The 18035-nt window shown below is 44.0% G+C and overlaps 1 long non-coding RNA gene across 1 annotated transcript in view; it reads right to left on the reverse strand.

Moving 5' to 3' along the window:
• Positions 1–3457: 3457 nt before the first annotated feature.
• The window catches only part of LOC127200323 (uncharacterized), a 28093-nt gene continuing 13515 nt past the window's right edge, over positions 3458–18035 (reverse strand). Inside the window, exons 2-3 of the long non-coding RNA XR_007832034.1 lie at positions 6000–6053; positions 3458–3564 (exon numbers count right to left, since the gene is read on the reverse strand). This is a non-coding gene — a long non-coding RNA (uncharacterized LOC127200323). The remainder of the gene's footprint in view (positions 3565–5999; positions 6054–18035) is intronic.

Genomic DNA, 18035 nt, shown 5'->3' on the forward strand with positions numbered 1-18035 from the left:
CAAAACCCTGATTCCTGAGTGGCCATATTGTTACTCATGGCACAGAGCCACAGCGGTGCTGTCCTGACCAGCTACCAAAGGTCAAAGCTACCAATGGACACAACTCTCAAGGAGCTGGGATGTCCAAGGAAGTGCAAACTAAGAAGACAAGGAGTAAGATGTACAACCCTTTGACTGAATCTGTAATAGCTAAGTTATAGGCATAGAAGAATGTATTGGACCAGGTCCTGAAGCTGGACCACGCTCAGACCACATCTGGCCTGAGCTTTGGATGCTAGAGTCCAAGCTGTCCTTAGAAGGAAAAAAAAAAAAAAACTACACAGGAACGAAATACCACTTCTGACATATCTGGGCACAGGCTAAGGAGACAGATCAGTGCCTAAAGCACCCGCTGCACAAGCAAAGGACCGGAGTTCAAATCTCCAGCCCCCATGTACATGTCAGGCAGGTGTGGTAGCCCAACTGTAACCCTCTCACCAGGAGGCAGAGATGGGGGGGTCGTCTCCCCAGCAAACTGACCACCTAGACTAGCAAACGGGCAAGCTCTGGGTTCAGTGGGAGAACCTGCCTCAGGATCTGAGCTGTAGAGCAATCGATAAAAACGCTCAATATCAACCCCTGCCCTCCAATCAACCAATGTGCTTCTGCATATGCAGGGTTCCCACGTGCACGCAAACATCCCAGCGCACTTGGGATGCCAAGAAAGTGGTCCAGGTATGGAAAGGCAAGACCAAGAAATGATGCCAGAGTAGAGCGTGGACAGAGTGGCCTTTTTTTTTTTTTGTAAGACCGTGTCATTAACTTCTTGAAAACCGATCACTAGAACAGATTCTGGCCTTAGTCAGGGGTAGTATTTTGATTCTTCTTTTCCTTTCCAGTTGGGGACGGAGGCCAGGACCTTCCATGTGATAAGTACACACTGTACCCGGAGCCAAGGCCCCCTTCCCCACCCCCCAGCACCCAAGTCTTCCTGTCCAGATGCTGCGCAGTACTCAGGCATATGTGGGCTGGCGCAGGACCCAGAGCTCACCAGTGAACAGTCACGGATTATCCCTGAGGCAGCTACCAGCCTGGAAGATGGGATACGAGCCACCGTAAGGCCCGTTTAACTGACCTGCCTAACTCCCTTTACAGATGCCAAGGGGAAACGATCCAGATAAAACAGGGGGTATACCTCACCGTGTATACCTCACAGCACCCGCTGACAATGCCCATTACCAGGCCACAGTAAATGCCAAAGCATGTACATTGAAATGAACAGAGAAATTGAAGATGAGAATTGGAAGGCAGAGGCCAGTGTCTTTCTGCACATCGTCACGAGGAATGTCGCATTAGTGTTAAGACGCACAGTGTTAAACTCTTCACTGGAGTGTCCGTGAGAAAGACAAGGCAAAGAGGAGCAAGACGTTTAGGCTAGGCTGGTTGGACTATGCCTTTTGGGCTGGGCTCATAGGAAGGCTTTCTAGTTGTCTAACCCGAGGCCTTGGGTTGATTATTCAAGGCTTTAGCGTAGGAGCTAGAAATAAGGCTGTAATTGTTGGTGTGGACTCAGGAGTAGTTGGGAGTATGAAAAAAAAAAAAAAATTACTCCCAGTTAATACCATTTTAATTTCCCAGACTTGCCTAGCCCTGAGAAGGTTGGTCTCTCCCTGAGTCTGTAAGGCCCCCTAATGCCAGAGCATCCAGGACGCAGGAAATATGAAAACACAGGCAGTTGAACTGGCCATGCAATGAACGGATACCAAGCAGAAACACAGAGACTAAGAAGATGCATCTGATACACGGAACCCTTTCTCGGGGGACAGTCATACATCTTCACTGCTGAGAAACCACAGTAGCAGCCGGGCGTGGTGGCGCACGCCTTTAATCCCAGCACTCGGGAGGCAGAGGCAGGCGGATCGCTGTGAGTTCGAGGCCAGCCTGGTCTACAAAGCGAGTCCATGATGGCCAAGGCTACACAGAGAAACCCTGTCTCGAAAAACCAAAAAAAAAAAAAAAACAAAAAACAAAAAACAAAAAACCACAGTAGCCGTCCAAGGCGCTTCATTGAATTTGCTGCCTCAGCTTCCCCTCGTAGGTCTCACAGTTGCTAACAAAAATGTTCCATTAGTTAACAAGAAAATGAGGAAAGACAGAAGGGAGGGCCAAATGATTTCATCTCATCAAGGTAGGCAGTTGTTAATGGCTATTTAAAAATAGTGCCGTTAAGAGTGCTTACTGAGCTCGCAGGAGACCCCCGGGGTCAGCTCCCTGCACCGACATCAGCAGAGGCACAGCTGCCTGTAACTGATCCAAAGGAACCGACGCCCTCTGCTGGCCTCTGCGGGTACCCAAATGCATGTGATGCATATAACTCAAGCACACACACATTCAGAGTATATTAAAGAGGAAAAAAAAAGCTGAGTTAAAAAGGAACTTTGATGGTTGAAGCAAAGAGGGAACAGGGGGTGAGAGTCAAGAGCCTGGTTTTCTGGAGTTTATCAGGGAACGGGATGGCTTCAGTGTTGTGAGCGTGTGCACAATGCGTGGGAAGCTGAGGCAGTAAGATCACAAGTTCAAGGGCTCTATGGGGGAGAAGTGAGACGCTGTTTCAAAAGCTGGAAGCAAGAATAAAAATAGGGGGCTGGCAGTGGTGCTACACACCTTTAGTGTCAGCGACTGAGACAGACAGACAGACAGACAGACAGACAGGGATGTGGGTTGCAGCAAGCTGGCTCAGAGCTAAAGCCTCACAGCCTGAGTTTGATGGTGAGAGAACTGACTCCTCCAGGTTCTTCTGACTTTCATATACACCTCTACCCACAATAGTAACAAAAATAGAAATTTAAAAATATTCGGACCGCTGGCCAATCAGTAATGTCTGGAGAACTGGCTGTTGGAAAATACCACAAACTAGAAACGTGTGTTATCTTTTACAAATGGGAAATGGTAAAACAAGCATGTTTCAGTTTGCCTGTTTGAGACAGGGTCTCAATATACTGCTTTGGCTATGTAGCCCGGAACGGCCTTAAATTATGATCCTCCTGCCTCAGCTACACAAGAACTATGATCATAGACATGAACCACCAAATCCGGCGAATTAATAGTCTTAAACAAAAGTCGCTATAACGTGAACAATGAATAAGTATCTTAAATTCTCAAAACATTGGTGTAATACGCATGTGAGTGCCTGTATATATATGCCAAACGTGCACACCTGCCCACAAAGGCAGTAAGGTCACCTGGAGTTACTGGTTGTAGTGAGCCACCCAACTTGGGTGGTGGGAACCAACCTAGGACCCTCTGGGAGAGCAGCAGGGGTGCTTAACTGCTGAGTCATCTCCCCCACCCCAATATCGGTGCGATCGGGAAACAACATATTAAATGCAAATATATACGAAGCGAACGAATCTGAGCTGATTTCACACTCAACCTTAACTCTATCTGTAACCATGAGGCTTTAGCTGTACAGCGTGGTTTTACCTCCTGTGTCTTCATCTTCGTTGGCTGGGCCTTCTGTACTGTCCACATTTTCTATTTCATGGGGTTTGGTTAAACTGTAGTCACTCAGAGCTTCTGGGCTTTCTAAAAGGCAAAGGGAGTCTTAAGGATGACGTCAAACTTGAGGAGCTTCGCAAAAATCTAGGCATGGAGTTCGATTTCACGGCCATCAGCGGCAGCCGGGATTCCCCCCATGTGGCGCTCGGCCTCACCCAGAAGGAGTGGATGTGGAAACTCTCAAAGTCTAGGACTGTGAATGGGACGCACGCATCCGTCGGCCATTTGCACTCTTGTGAATATTTCTTTCACCCGTGTCAAAATGAAATCATACTCTGTCTAGAGCAGTGGTTCTCAGCCTTCTTAATGCTGCGACCCTTTAATACCGTCCTTCATACCAACCCCCAACCCCAACATTAATGTGTTGCTACTGTAATTTTGCTGCTCTTCTGAATCAGAATATAAATGTCTGATATGAAGGATAATTGATATGGGACCCCTGGGAAAGGGCCCTTTGACACTCCCCCCCAAAGGGGTTCTAACCCACAGGTTGAGAACCACTGATCTAGACAGAAATTCTTTCCTCATTGGTATATATCTCACAATATCCAGTAGGATGCTATTGCTGTTTATGCCTAACAAGTATTGATGTGACCGAGGGAGCCAGCCCAGAGCAAGACTGAGGTCCAGATGTGTCCAAACCTGAAAATCTCATCTTGACATTGGCGGAAGTAAGGATTGCTTCCCCCCACCCCTGTCCTGGGCCTGCATGTGCTGGCGCTCATAGCCTTGTAAACCGCCCCCCCCCCACCTTTGCCACCCTTGAGGTAGTCATGTAGCTTGGTGACCAGGTTTCAGGTTAAAACTTCCTATTTCCTTATGAGGACATGTCCAGCTCGCACCTGGAATGCCTCTCCGTGCAAACGAAGCATTCCCAGCACCTCAGGCCCCAGCCAATGATGTACGCTCACCCCAAAACCCCCTACCCTCTTCCCCAAGGTTTATATAACCCTTATGCCACCCCCAGTAAAGGAGAGCTGTTACTGAGAACCGTCTCTGAGAAGGCTTTTTCTCCCCGAACTCACTGCGGGACCAAGGTCCTGCGTAACCCACCCTCCCAGCTAAGCTTCCTGCCTTCAAGTCCAGCCCAGTGCACCATGGTGTCTGCGCACCCTGAGAGCAGATGCAGACCTGGGCTGGCATGTCGTAGTGTCAAGAGATACTGAGCCCGGACACAGTTTGAGAAAAAATGATTTCCTAAAAGGAAACCTAGAAATTTCTGTGTGCCAAACCTATTTTCTCCTGTTTTTATCATAATTCTATACAAGAAACAATGGAAGTTGGTTCATTCATTTTTATGTGTGCGTGCTTTAGTAACTGGGTTTCCCTATGTAGCCCAGGCTAGACTCAAACTCACTCTATAGTCTATGCCAGCCTGAAGCAAGTCAAGATCCTTCTGCCTAAGTCTAGAACAGGGATCAGCAAACCATGGTCGAAGATCATACCTGCTTAGTGTGAGTTCAGGGGCAAGAAAAGCTCCAACATTTTCTTTATTCTTTTCATTTTTTGGTTCCAACATTTTCAAAGCTTATAAAAAACAACAACAAAAGGCCTGGGAAACAGATAATGTAATGAATTTCTGTCCCTTTTCCAGAAATTGTTGCTGACCACTGATCTAAAATGATGTTTAGGGCCTGGAGAGATGGCTCAGAGGTTAAGAGCACTGACTGCTCTTCCAGAGGATCGGGGTTCAAATCCCTGCACCCGCATGGCAGCTCACAACTGTATCTGACACTCTCACATGCATGTCTATGCATGCAGACAAAGCATCAATGCACATAAAGTAAAGGTAAATAAAATTTTTAAAAAGGGTTAAAGTGAAGCTTAGCCAGGCAGTGCATGCAGATCTCTGTGAGTTCAAGGTCAGCCTGAGCTACAAAGCAGGTTGTTACACAGAGAAACCCTATATTGAAAAAAGTAATAATAATAATAATAAAGTTAAGTGAAACCTAAAGAATTCAAATTCAAGCTAGTGTATTTATAAAAATCAATTAATTGAAAAAAAAATAAATCAAGTGAACAAAAACCCAACGATCAGCATTAGCTGGAATGTAGTTTGACCCTGTGGTACTGAAGTGTGTGTGTGAGTGTGTGAGTGTGTGTGTGTGTGTGTGTGTGTGTGTGCACTTACATGTGTGTGCCTAAGTGTGTGGAGGCCGGATATCAGTTTCCGTGTCTTCCTTTATTGCCTTCCACTTGAACCCAGAGTTCGCTGGGGCTTCTGGACACACGCACCCACAGCTGGCTTTATACAGTGCTGGGGCTCCAGCTTTCGGCCCTCGTGTGTAAGCACTTTACCCCCTATCGCACCTTTAGGATGTTAATGGAGAAGGTATCTTACCAGCAGAGGCAGTGTATTCAGTTTCCCATTGCCTTTTACTGTAACCTGCATAAGAGCACCCTCCCTTTTCTTTGGTGCTCTTGGTTTAAAGGGAGCTTCTACAGCAAAGACCCAGCATTACCTGTGGGCAGAGGCCGCTCCTCCGTGCTTTTCAGCTCCGCATTTGGCTGTGTATCTAAAAAGAAAGGGTTATGTGTGTTAGCTACACAGGACACCTTTCCACAGGTTTGAGTGTTGTGAATCTGAGGACACCACCCCCCTCCCCCGCCCCCACCTCCCCGCAGCAGAATCCCTCATGCAGGGCAGAGCGAGGTTCCTCCATGCTCCCCCTAATGGCGCTGCAAGGAGGATGGGAAGGATCATCTGGGCAGCGGCATCACTCTAAGAACTTTTTAAGGGACCTGCTTATACTAAGAACAATGAGGGGGGCTGCAGAGATGGCTCAGAGGTTAAGAGCACTGTCTGCTCTTCCATAGGTCCTGAGTTCAACTCCCAGCAACCACACGGTGGCTCACAACCATCTATAATGTGATCTCATGGCCCTCTTCTGGTGCGCAGGCATACATGTAGGCAGAACACTGTGTATATAATAAATAAATAAGTCTTAAAAAAAAAAAGAAAAGAAAAGAACAGTGAGGAAAGTGGGTCCTGAAAGGCATGAGAGAGCACACCTTTAACTCCAGCACTCGGGGAGGCAGAGTGGATCTCAGTGAGTTCGAGACCAGCCACAGCAACATAATGAGGCACTGTTTTTAAAAAAATTACACTAAATAAAATTTAAAAGTAGGTTGCTACAGAAAGGACTTTAGATATCCTTTATTCTTTTCACTATATACGTCTATATAAAATTTTGCTGATCACTGCTGTAGAGTGAAGCCATGTTCTTCAAATCCAGGCTATATTATTCATTATTTGTTGTTGTTATCTTTTATCAAAACCAGTCAGTTGAAAAAGGCTAAAAAAAAATTATAAATATTAGAATTTATGCCGTCTACATGATCTTTCTGAGACTGGAGGGAAGCTGGGAGAGAGAAAGAAAGGGATGGAGAGAGAGATTCTTGCTATGTTACTTGGGCTGGTCCTAAACTCAATGTTTTCTTGCCTCACAATCCTGGGGAGCTATATTACAAACCTACGCCCTCTTGGCCAGTTTTCCGTCAAATATTTTATTCAGACCATTTCCAAAAGAAAAGGAACTATAGCAAAGTGGGGCACGGCTGTAACCTCAGCACCGAGGAGGATGATGCAGCGGGTTGCTGTGGGTTTGAGCCCAGCGTGGGCTACATAGTGAGCTCTAGTCAGAAAAGGCTACAGAGCTAACAACAAGGCTAGAGAAATGGCTCAGTGGTTAAGAACACAGCTGCTCTTGCAGAGGACCTGAGTTCAGTTCCCAGCACCCAAGTCAGGTGGCTCACAACTACCTATAACTCCAGCTCTGGAGGATCTAGTGCCCTCTTGTGGCCTCCAAGAACACCTGCACTCATGTGTGTATACCCATACAGAGATGCAAACATTTACATGATTAAAAATAAGGAGTTTATGGAAGGGCAATAATAAATAAATAAATAAATAAATAAATAAATAAATAAATGAGTTTATAAGAGAAATGAGGGGTAATGGGGAGGGAAGGGAGAGAGGGCAGAGACTATACGGTGAGCACTCATTAACTGTTAACCGGATTCTATAATTTTGTGACACTATTTTTATTTCCTCACACATCACTCCTCATATTCATCACTCTATTCATTCATCAATTCACATAAATTTCCAAAAAAAAAAAAAAAAAGTTAGGGATATCAGTACATTTCACCCCTATAACATGCTATCATACACATTACTAACAGTCTATATTTTTATAAGAAGGTAAAATTTATATGCAGAGAATAGTCCCTACTTTAAGAGTGCCATTTAACGACTTTTTAAAAGTGCGTGTTCCACTGGGTGTGGTGGCACCCACCTTTAATCTCAGAGGCAGGCGGATCTCTGTGGGTTCGAGGCCAGCCTGGTCTACAGGGTGAGTCCAGGACAGGCAAGGCCACACAGAGAAACTCTGTCTCAGAAAAAAAACAAACAAACAAACCAAAAAGCAAGCAAGCAAGCAAACAAACAAACAAACAAAACCATAGCCCTGAGCAATGCAGTTTCCCAGCAATGTCTAGTCCTCACTCACTTGGGCGCTCCAGAAACTTCTGTTGGCATTGTAGCTAGTTTAGCTGATTCTAGAACTTTGTGAAAATGAAATCATATAGACAGATGATACAAATTCTTTTCTTTCTTTTTCTTTTTATTTATTTATTTATTTATTTTGGTTTTTCAAGACAAGGTTGGCTGTGCTGGACTCACTCTGTAGACCAGGCTGGCCTCGAACTCGCAGGGATCCGCCTGCCTCTGCCTCCTGAGTGCTGGGATTAAAGGCGTGCGCCACCACGCCCGGCTAATACAAATTCTTTTGTCTAAGGCTTCTTTTAACATAATGCTGTGGGATCCGTGCATTCGATGGAGCTTCCCAGTAGTTCGCTCTTTTCTTACTCCGTGGTAACCCGCTATACGGACCCACCACTCCTCTACTTTCCTGTTGAGAAACATGTAAACGGTTTATCATTTGCTATTGTTTGTTTTCTTGTTTGTTGGGTCTCACTATGTAGTCCTGGCTGGCTTGGAACTTACTACATACACCAGGCTAACCTTGAACTCATAGAAATTCACCTGCTTCTGCCTCGTGGGATTAAAGGTGTGTACCACCATATCCGGCCATTTCTAGTTCTGGTTCTGGCTATTTTAAACAAAACTACCATGTTAAATTTTGTAAAAAGTAAACTCAGAGGCTAAGAGCGTTCGCTGCTCTTGCAGAACACCTGGGTTCAGGTCCCAGCACCTACACAGCAGCCCACAGCAGCCCACAGCAGCCCACAGCAGCCTGACCCCCCAGCTCCAGAGAATAGTACGCCCACTTCTGAACTCTGAGGGCTAGAGCCACACATGTGGCATAAACACATACATGCAGGCAAAACTCTCATACACTGAGGACAAAATAAATAGATCTTTAAAAATTTTTTTTAAAGTAAGCTTAGATTTTAAAATAGTTTTAGGCCGGGTGTGGTGGCTCACGCCTTTAATCCCAGCACTTGGGAGGCAGAGGCAGGAGGATCACTGTGAGTTCGAGGCCAGCCTGGTTTACAAAGCAAGCCTAGGACAGCCAAGGCTACACAGAGAAACCCTGTCTTAAAAAAACAAAACAAAACAAAAATAGTTTTAAAATTATTAGAAAATTATGCAAGCAAGTACAGAGGGCTCCAACACGCCCCATATTGGGCAGCCTCTATTAACCCACATCTTATTGTTGGTGTGGGACGCCTGTTATAACTCACAAACAGGCCTCTAAACACTACACTAAGCATTCAGAATTTCTTCCTTCCTATCCAACGCCTACATTAGTTTAGTCACCATGTGCCCTTAGGCTCCTCTTGGTTGGTTAGTGTCTCAGACTTTCCTTGTTTGGGTGACCTTGACGGTTTTGAGAGAGACAGGCAGGTATTTCAGAGACTGTCCCTCGGCTGGGGTGTGTTTGTTTTTCTCATGAGTAGATTGAAATATGGTGGTCCTTGTAAAACCCTTTCCGTGGCCATGTGCTTTCATATCTCTCCAGGAAATACCTAGGTGTCGAATTACTGGGTCATGGAGTAGGCATACGTTTAGTTTTAATAGAAACTGACAGAACTTGTTCAAAACTGGGTGTGTCTCCAGCAAAATATGTGTTCTTCCTGTTGCTCTGCAGCCTCACCCATATTTGATATAAATGGAATTTTTTGGTTGGTTTTGCTTTTTTTGAGACAGGTTCTCACCGTGTAGCCTAAGCTAGTTTCAAACTCATGAGTTCCCTGACTCAGTTTCCCCAGTGTTGGATTTCATGCATGCACCACCACATTGAGCATATCATTGGAACTCTTTTTTTCCCCCTAGACAGGGTTTCTCTGTGTAGCCTTGGCTGTCCTGGACTCACTCTGTAGACCAGGCTGGCCTCAAACTTACAGAGCTCTGGCTGCCTCTGCCTCCTCAGTGCTGGGATTAAAGGCGTGCACCACCACTCCTGGCTGGAATTATTTTTTAAACTGAAACAGCCCACAGGTTACCATTTTAAATTTTTTGTTACATTTATTCACTTTAGGTGTGATTTCCCTATATGTTTGTGTGTGTGTGTGTGTGTGTGTGTGTGTGTGTGTGTGTGTGTGTGTGTGTGTATTATGTATGTATCTGCATCAAGAGCACGCTTGGTGCCAGTGTTGATTAAAATTGAGCATCAGATTGCCCGGAACTGGAGATACAGATGTGGGTGCTGAGAATTGGAACTGGTTTCTTCCCCAACACGGGCAACAAGTGCTCCAACTGCTGAGCCATCTTTCCAGCCCATCATTAGAAGTTTAAACGAGAGCCATCCTGAGAGATGTGTGTTAGTACTTCATTCTGATCTTAGTTTATATTCCCCTAAAAAGATAATAATAGTATTTTTTCATCTATTTATCTACACATTTTTCTGCATAAAGTAGCTTGTCAAGTCATTTGTTCTCTCTCTCTTCATATTTATTTATTTATTCACTATTTATTTTTAGTGATATAATTAGGGGCTGGCAAGATGGCTCAGTAGGTAGGGTCCTTGCTGTCAAGCCTGAGGTTGCTCTCTGGAGTCCACAGGGTGGAAGGAGAGAATCCAACTCTAAATTTTTTTTTTCTGACCTCAATATGCAGGCTGTGGCACACACAAACACACATGGACACACACACGCACTTACACAAATAAATTGTAAAAATGCAACAGAATTTAAATATATATACACACACGCATACATGTACAGATATTTTTTTCTAGTGATCTTGTTCACTGGGTCTTACTACAGTAACTTAGCTTTACTGGTTCATTCAGCACATTCCTTAGAATTTTCAACATAACTAAGGACCATCCAAAAACTGAAACCATTTCCTATCTTCCTTTCCAATCTTTATGCCTTCAGTTTCTTCTTCTTCTCTGCTGTATTGCATGGGCTAGAATTGCTAGAACAATTAAACAGAAGTGGTGACTTCTGTCCTGTTCCTATCTTTAATGGGACGGGGTGGCGGGGGGGATGGGGTTGGGGTGTGGGGGTGGGTGGAGGGAGGGTTTAGTATTCCACCATAAATTATTTTAACTATTGGTTTTCCCAGAGAGCCTAAGAAGCTCCCTTCTGTCCCTGGTCTTTTGGGATGTAGGCTTTCTTTTCTTTTTATTCAGCTTGAGATTGGATCTCTCTATGGACTGAAATTGGCCTGGGACTCAGTACATAGCCCAGGATAGTCTTAAACGTGTGATTCTCCCATGTCCAGCTCGCTCCCGAGTGCTGGGATTGCAGGCAGATAGTTATCATATTTGAAGTCACCTGTTGAAATTTTGTACTTGTCCTGTATGTTCCATCAATTAGATGAATTACATTGATCTCATGATGAGATAAATTCCTGAGATTACATTCCTTGCACTCCTGGGACAACGCCCTGCCTGGTTATAAAAGCTGCCATGGACCCAACCACTAAGTAGTTTATTAAGGATTTGTAGGTTTATGTTTGTGGATGGCTTAAGCCTGTAACTGTTTAAATTTCTTCGTTAGGTTTTGTGGTCATTTTCGTAGCATTCCTTCTTATTTTTTGTTAAAGAGCCGTGTCGAACTGACTGTATTTGGTCTTTAATATTTATAGTAACGTCTAAAGTATCACCATGTTGATCTGAACTTTAAATCCCAGCTTCATCTTTTAAACAGACATGGGCCGATTCAGATTTTTTTTATTCCACTAGTTCTCATGAGTTTTACTCCTCAAAGATTTTGCCTAATTTTTATAATTGTCAAATTTTATTGGAATAAGATTCCTGTGGTCTCCCCTTGTCGCCTGTATCTTTTCTTGTAGAATCTACAGTTTGTACTCCTTTCTCGTTGTCCATTTTGGCAGTCTACAGTTGGTTTCCTTCTTAGGGAGATTAATCTCAAATAACCAGCTTGTGATTTGGTTAATGTTCTCTTCTGAATTTCTCTCTGTCCTTCATGTCTTCTTCCTTCGACTTAACTTTGGGTTTTATTTGCCCTTCCTTTTTTAGCCTATTAAGGCAAAACTGTAGTAACTAATTTTAACTCTTGCTTTCTAGTTGTGAACGCTTACACTACACATTCTCCTCTGGGGACTGTGCTTGCTGCATCTTACAAATTTTTTTCGAGACAGGGTCTCTCTGTGTAGCCTTGGCTGTCCTGGACTCACTCTGTAGACCAGGCTGGCCTCGAACTCACAGCGATCTGCCTGCCTCTGCCTCCCGAATGCTGGGATTAAAGGCTTGCGCCAACACTGCCCAGCTCATGGTAACAATTTAACACAAAACTGTTCAGGATAATACAATTTCATATTTCATAGCATGGACAGCAATCAGGTTATATTCCAGTTTTAGTTTGAATTTGATTATTTGTTCTCACTGTAATTTAGTTACAATTTTCTTGGGACTTCTTCAGCCCACAGGTCATTTTATTTATACTCACTTAATTTGTAGATTTTAACAGAATTAGTGGGTTCTCCATTCTTTCTTTTTATTGATTTCTGGGCAAGAGATGTATCTCACTGCGTGCATGGCCCAGGGTTCAATTCCTTCTTTGCAAAAAGGGAAATGCAAAACAAAAAGTAAGAAGATTTCTATTGATCTCTAACTCTACCCCACTGCATTAAAAAAAAAAAAAAAAAAAAAAAAAGTCTAGCCAGGCATGATGGTGCATGCCTTTTTTTTTTTTTTTTTTTTTGTGCACGCCTTTAATCCCAGCACTCAGGAGGCAGAGGCAGGCAGATCACTGTGAGTTCGAGGCCAGCTTGGTCTACAAAGTGTGTCCAGAACAGCCAGGGCTACACAGAGAAACCCTGTCTTGAAAAAAAAAAAAGTCTACGATTTCTGTTCATTTATTTATTTATTTCAGGATGAGTTTTGTTTTTGTTTTCACGACAGCGTTTCACTACATGGCACTGGCTGGTCTGGAGCATGTCATGTAGACCAGGCTGGCCCAGAACTCACAGAAATCTGCCTACCTCTGTCTCCCAAGGGCTGGGATTAACCACCCCCAATTTCAGCGCTTTTAAAATAATTAAGACCTGACTGTGTTCTAGGAGGAGAAAGTGCTAGATGTAGTTGGAAAACGTGCACTCCGCAGTGGCTGGACGTACTGCGGGATGAGTGTCAGTGAGATCACAGTGAGAGACAGTGCTGTTCATACCTGCTGTGGCTGTCAATCCAGCGGCTGGCTGCCCAGGTCACCGAAAGGTTCTTTCATTCTCCCCAGCACTATCATTCCCCCGTCTGTTTCTGCCTGTTCTGGAGGCTGTAACACAGAGCTTGTTTTTCCGAAGCCGGTGTGGTTTCGATTAGGCCAGCTCGCAGCGGCTTGCAGCCATTGGACCCTTTTTTTTTTTTTTTCCACTCTGCAACCTTTACTCTCTAGTTGTCATGTGTCATATATCTAAATATACCACAAACTTCCGAAGACCATGTCATTAGTTTTGCTGTAGATAATCACATTTTATTTTACACTAATTAAGAGGAAATTTTACAGCCGGGCGTGGTGGCGCACGCCTTTAATCCCAGCACTCGGGAGGCAGAGGCAGGCGGATCGCTGTGAGTTCGAGGCCAGCCTGGTCTACAAAGTGAGTCCAGGACAGCCAAGGCTACACAGAGAAACCCTGTCTCGAAAAACCAAAAAAAAAAAAAAAAAAAGGAAAATTTTTTTTACTTTGGCTTTGCCCGTATAGTTATCATTTTTATTTCTTTTTCCATGAATGTCCTGTGGTTCTTCTCCAATATCGATTTGCCCACAGCTTAAAGAACTTCAGTTAATGCTTATAGTGGTACAACCGTATGGGAGCAGTTTCCCTTAGCTTTTATTTATTTGGATACACCTTTACTTTGCTTTTAAGCTTATAAGATATTTTATTTGATGGCTGGAGGGGTGGCTCAGTGGTTAGGGACACGGGCTGCTCTTCCAGAGGACCTAGATTCGATTCCCAGTGCTCACATAACAGGCTCACAACCATCTGTAGCTCCAGTTCTAGGACTTCCAGCGTCTTCTCCTGGTCTCCCTAGGCACCAGGAACACACATGCAGGCAAAACATCCATACACATAAAACAATTAAAACATTTTAAAAAAAGAAATCTTGTTAGATGCAGAATTCTGATTCTAGTCATGCCACCTTTAATCCCAGCACTTGGGAGGCAGAGATAAGAAAAACTCTCTGAATTCAGGGCCAGCATGGCCTACAATAGCGAGTTCCAGGCCAGCCAAGCCAACAGAGTGAGACCCTGTTGCAAATATCTATTTCTGGATCGAGCCGGGTACCGTGGCTCACACCTGTGATCTCAGTACTTTGGAGGACAAAACAGGAAGATTGCCATGAGTTCAGGCCAGCCTGGACTATAAGACAAAGCCTAAAACAAAAATAAACACTGGATCTTAGGTTGACAGTCCTTTCCCCCTTCTTCTAGCCCCTCAAAGGCGGCACTGAATTCTAGATTGCGCGCTTTCTGATGAGTCTCGCTCTACTGATCGTGTTTTCCCCTTTACTTTGGCTCTCGGCAGTTGGCCAGGACAGGACTAGGTGTGGTCTTATTTGTATTTTCCTACTTGAAGGCCCCTCTAACACTGGGGCTTTTTAACAGGCTTGAGACAGCCTCATCCGGCAGTTCTCTGCTTACCTTTTTTTTCTGCTCACCCTGTTTTTCTTCTCTGACTTCAATTACGCATGTGATAGATATTTCCATATTTCCCACACCTCTCTCAAGACTGTTCTTTCTCATTCTGGTGTTTTTTCCTCTGACATTCACAGTGAATATAATATAATATAATATAATATAATATAATATAATATAATATAATATAATATAATGTATATCAGGGTATGTGTAGCCCAGGTTGGCCTGAAACTTGCTATGTAGCTTAGACTAGTCTGGGATTCAATCCACCATCCTCCCATTTTTTAATTCACTCTGTGCATAATTTCCTTTATGTATTTGTATATATTTTCAGTTGTACTAGATTCTTCCCACTACGCATATTGTTTGGGGATAATCATCAGTAGTTTTTCTTTCTCTGAAGGAAATATTATGTTTTCTTGTTTCTCTGTATGACCCAACAATTTTGGATTGTATTCTGGACATTATAAATGATACATTGGCCGGGTATGGTGGCGCATGCCTTTAACCCCAGCACTCAGGAGGCAGAGGCAGGTGGATCGCTATGAGTTCGAGGCCAGCCTGGTCTACAAAGCGAGTCCAGGACAGCCAAGGCTAACACAGAGAGACCCTGTCTCAAAAAACCAAAAAACCAAACCAAACAAACAAAATAAATGATACATTGCAGAAATTCTAACTTTGCTTACATTTCTCTAATTTATATATATGTATGTATGTATATGTATGCATGTATACACACACACACACACACGTGTGTGTGTGCCTGTTTTCACTCTATAAAACGTCGTTAACTTATCTGGGATAAAGTTCTAATTCTGGCTCACCTGTGGGGAGCAGCAGCCAGAGTGACCAAAGGTACCATAGACATTTTGTAATTCCAAGGATACCTGAATGAATTGGTCACCCTGAAGAGACAAATTTCATATTTCAGCTTCAGATGGAGTAGGATTTAAATGCACATATATGCACGAGCGTTCGCGCGCGCAAACACACACACACACACACACACACACACACACACACTTCAAGAATCACCCAGAGAATTCATACTTCCTTTTTGGCTTTTTTCATACCAGGGTTCCCCACTATTTCTGGCTGCTTATGGTTTTTGTTGCTATTGTTGTTGTTGTAACTAAGACTGTAGACTTTATATTCAAGCTTTAGTAGTTATGACATTTAAAATGGAGCCTGCAAAAAACCCACAAGATGGGCTGTTTCTAATGCCTTCAGGTTATATAATTTTTAAAATTATATTTTGTCCAGAATCTGTAATTTGTTTTCTCTAGAAATAATGGCTTAGTAACTCCTCTATAGCTGGAAAAATTTTAGATCTGCTTTCATGGTAATAATTTTTGTTTTGTTTTGTTTTTTGAGACAAGATTTCTCTGTGTATCCTCGGCTGTCCTGGACTCACTTTGTAGACCAGGATGGCCTCGAACTCACAGTGATCCACCTGCCTCTGCCTCCCGAGTGCTGGGATTAAAGGCATGTGCCACCACCACCCAACTCATGGTAATAATTTAACACAAAACTGTTCAGGATAATACAATTTCATATTTTATAGCACGGACAGCAATCAGGTTATATTCCAGTTTTAGTTTGAAAAAATACCACTCTATTTACATTCTATTCTAACTGAGAAAGTTTAATATATTAGCCACTAGATGCTAGCAACAGACAGCTGTGAAACTTTCACCAGCACGCTGACGATTCTCAGCTGAGGGTGGGGGAACACAGAGCAGGTTCAAAGGTTTCATGAGCAACTGTCACATAGAACGAACATCACTTAGTTACATAGAGCAAGACAGCCTTTGAGTTGGTGACCGAAACACAAAAGGCCCTGTTACCCCTGAACCTTTAAAACCCTTTAAATAGGTCTCAGTGATATTTAACGGAAAACCATGGCTTGGATAAACTCAGTGGTAGAGCTCTTGCCCCAAGTGTGCAAGGACGCGGGTTCTAACCTCAAAAGGAATGCACTGACACTAAATATGTAAGCCCATTGGGTTGGAACTGAGGCACGGGCATAAACCCTTCGCTCCTACTGTATCTAAAGAGATACAAAACACAAACACCAATGTACGTACATGAGCCCCACAGGCCGACATAGCCCTCTTTGTCCTTATCATCTGGAGACAGAAGCACAGTCAGCACCCAGCCTCCTGACAGAGCATCCAAATATCTTTCCCCTCTTAAAGGAGCCAGACTTCTTAGAGAAACAACTGATAACGTGGAAAGAATGAGATGGAGCTGGGAACATTTTTTTTCTGTGCCTCACAACCCACCCGCAACTCCAGTTCAGTTGCCTCCTTTCGAACTCCTGAAGGAACAGGCATGCGCGTTAACGCACATATACTCCCACAGGCAAAACACTCGTACACATAAAATAAAATAAATGCATCTTTTAAAAAGTGTTTTTTTAAAAGTAAGTCTGATGACAAATAGGCTATTTATATCGTTTCAAAGTACTTAACGATTTATGTAATTGATTCATGTTTGTGTATGTGTCTGTGTATGTTAGTGGAGTCCCTGTTTGGGGGTGGGGGGATCAACATCAGAGGTGGCCAGAAGAGGGTGTCCGATCCCCTGGAGCTGGAGTTACAGGTGGTTAGAAGCCATCTAACATGGGTGCTGGGAACTGAACTCAGGTTTTCTGGGAGAGCACCAAGTGCTATCAACAGCTAAGCCATCCCTCCAGGCCCCCCAGCCCCACCCCAAACTACGTCTTTTCAATACTTATGAATTATAGAGGTGAAAGGATAGCAAAGCCCGGGTGACGAGGTGACAACTGAAGTCACCCACGATCATCATCTATGGTGTGCCCTCTAACAGTGAGCAGAACACAGCCCTGACCGTTGCGACATCTCTGCCAAACATGAACCATGCCGCAAGAGATCAACCTGACTGAGAGGGTTTTTACAAAGTAACTGGCTCGTGATCCTGGAGGTGCCAAAGCCACGACATCTTGAGGAGCTGCTCGAAGAGACGTGGCAGGGAACAACAGCGAGTGCTCTGAAGTAAATCCTCTTGTGGGGACAAGAATCACAATCAGAGCCGGGCGTGGTGGCGCACGCCTTTAATCCCAGCACTCGGGAGGCAGAGGCAGGCGGATCGCTGTGAGTTCGAGGCCAGCCTGGTCTGCCAAAGGGAGTCCAGGACAGCCAAGGCTACACAGAGAAACCCTGTCTCAAAAACAAACAAAACAAAACAAAAAAAAAACCAAACCCCCCAAAAAAGAGTTACAATCAGAACACCGATGGGGCCGAGGATAAATCAGTAGTAACTTACCAATGTTCATTTCCTGGTTTCGATGGCTGTACTGTGGTTATGCTGGAGATAGGACATAGACTTTAAAGTGCTCAGTGATAGGGATCAAGTCAGTAACTTAGGCTTAAATTTTCCGGAAAAAAAAAAAAACAATT

The sequence above is a fragment of the Acomys russatus genome, chromosome 16 (assembly GCF_903995435.1).
Source record: "Acomys russatus chromosome 16, mAcoRus1.1, whole genome shotgun sequence".
Lineage (NCBI taxonomy): Eukaryota > Metazoa > Chordata > Mammalia > Rodentia > Muridae > Acomys > Acomys russatus.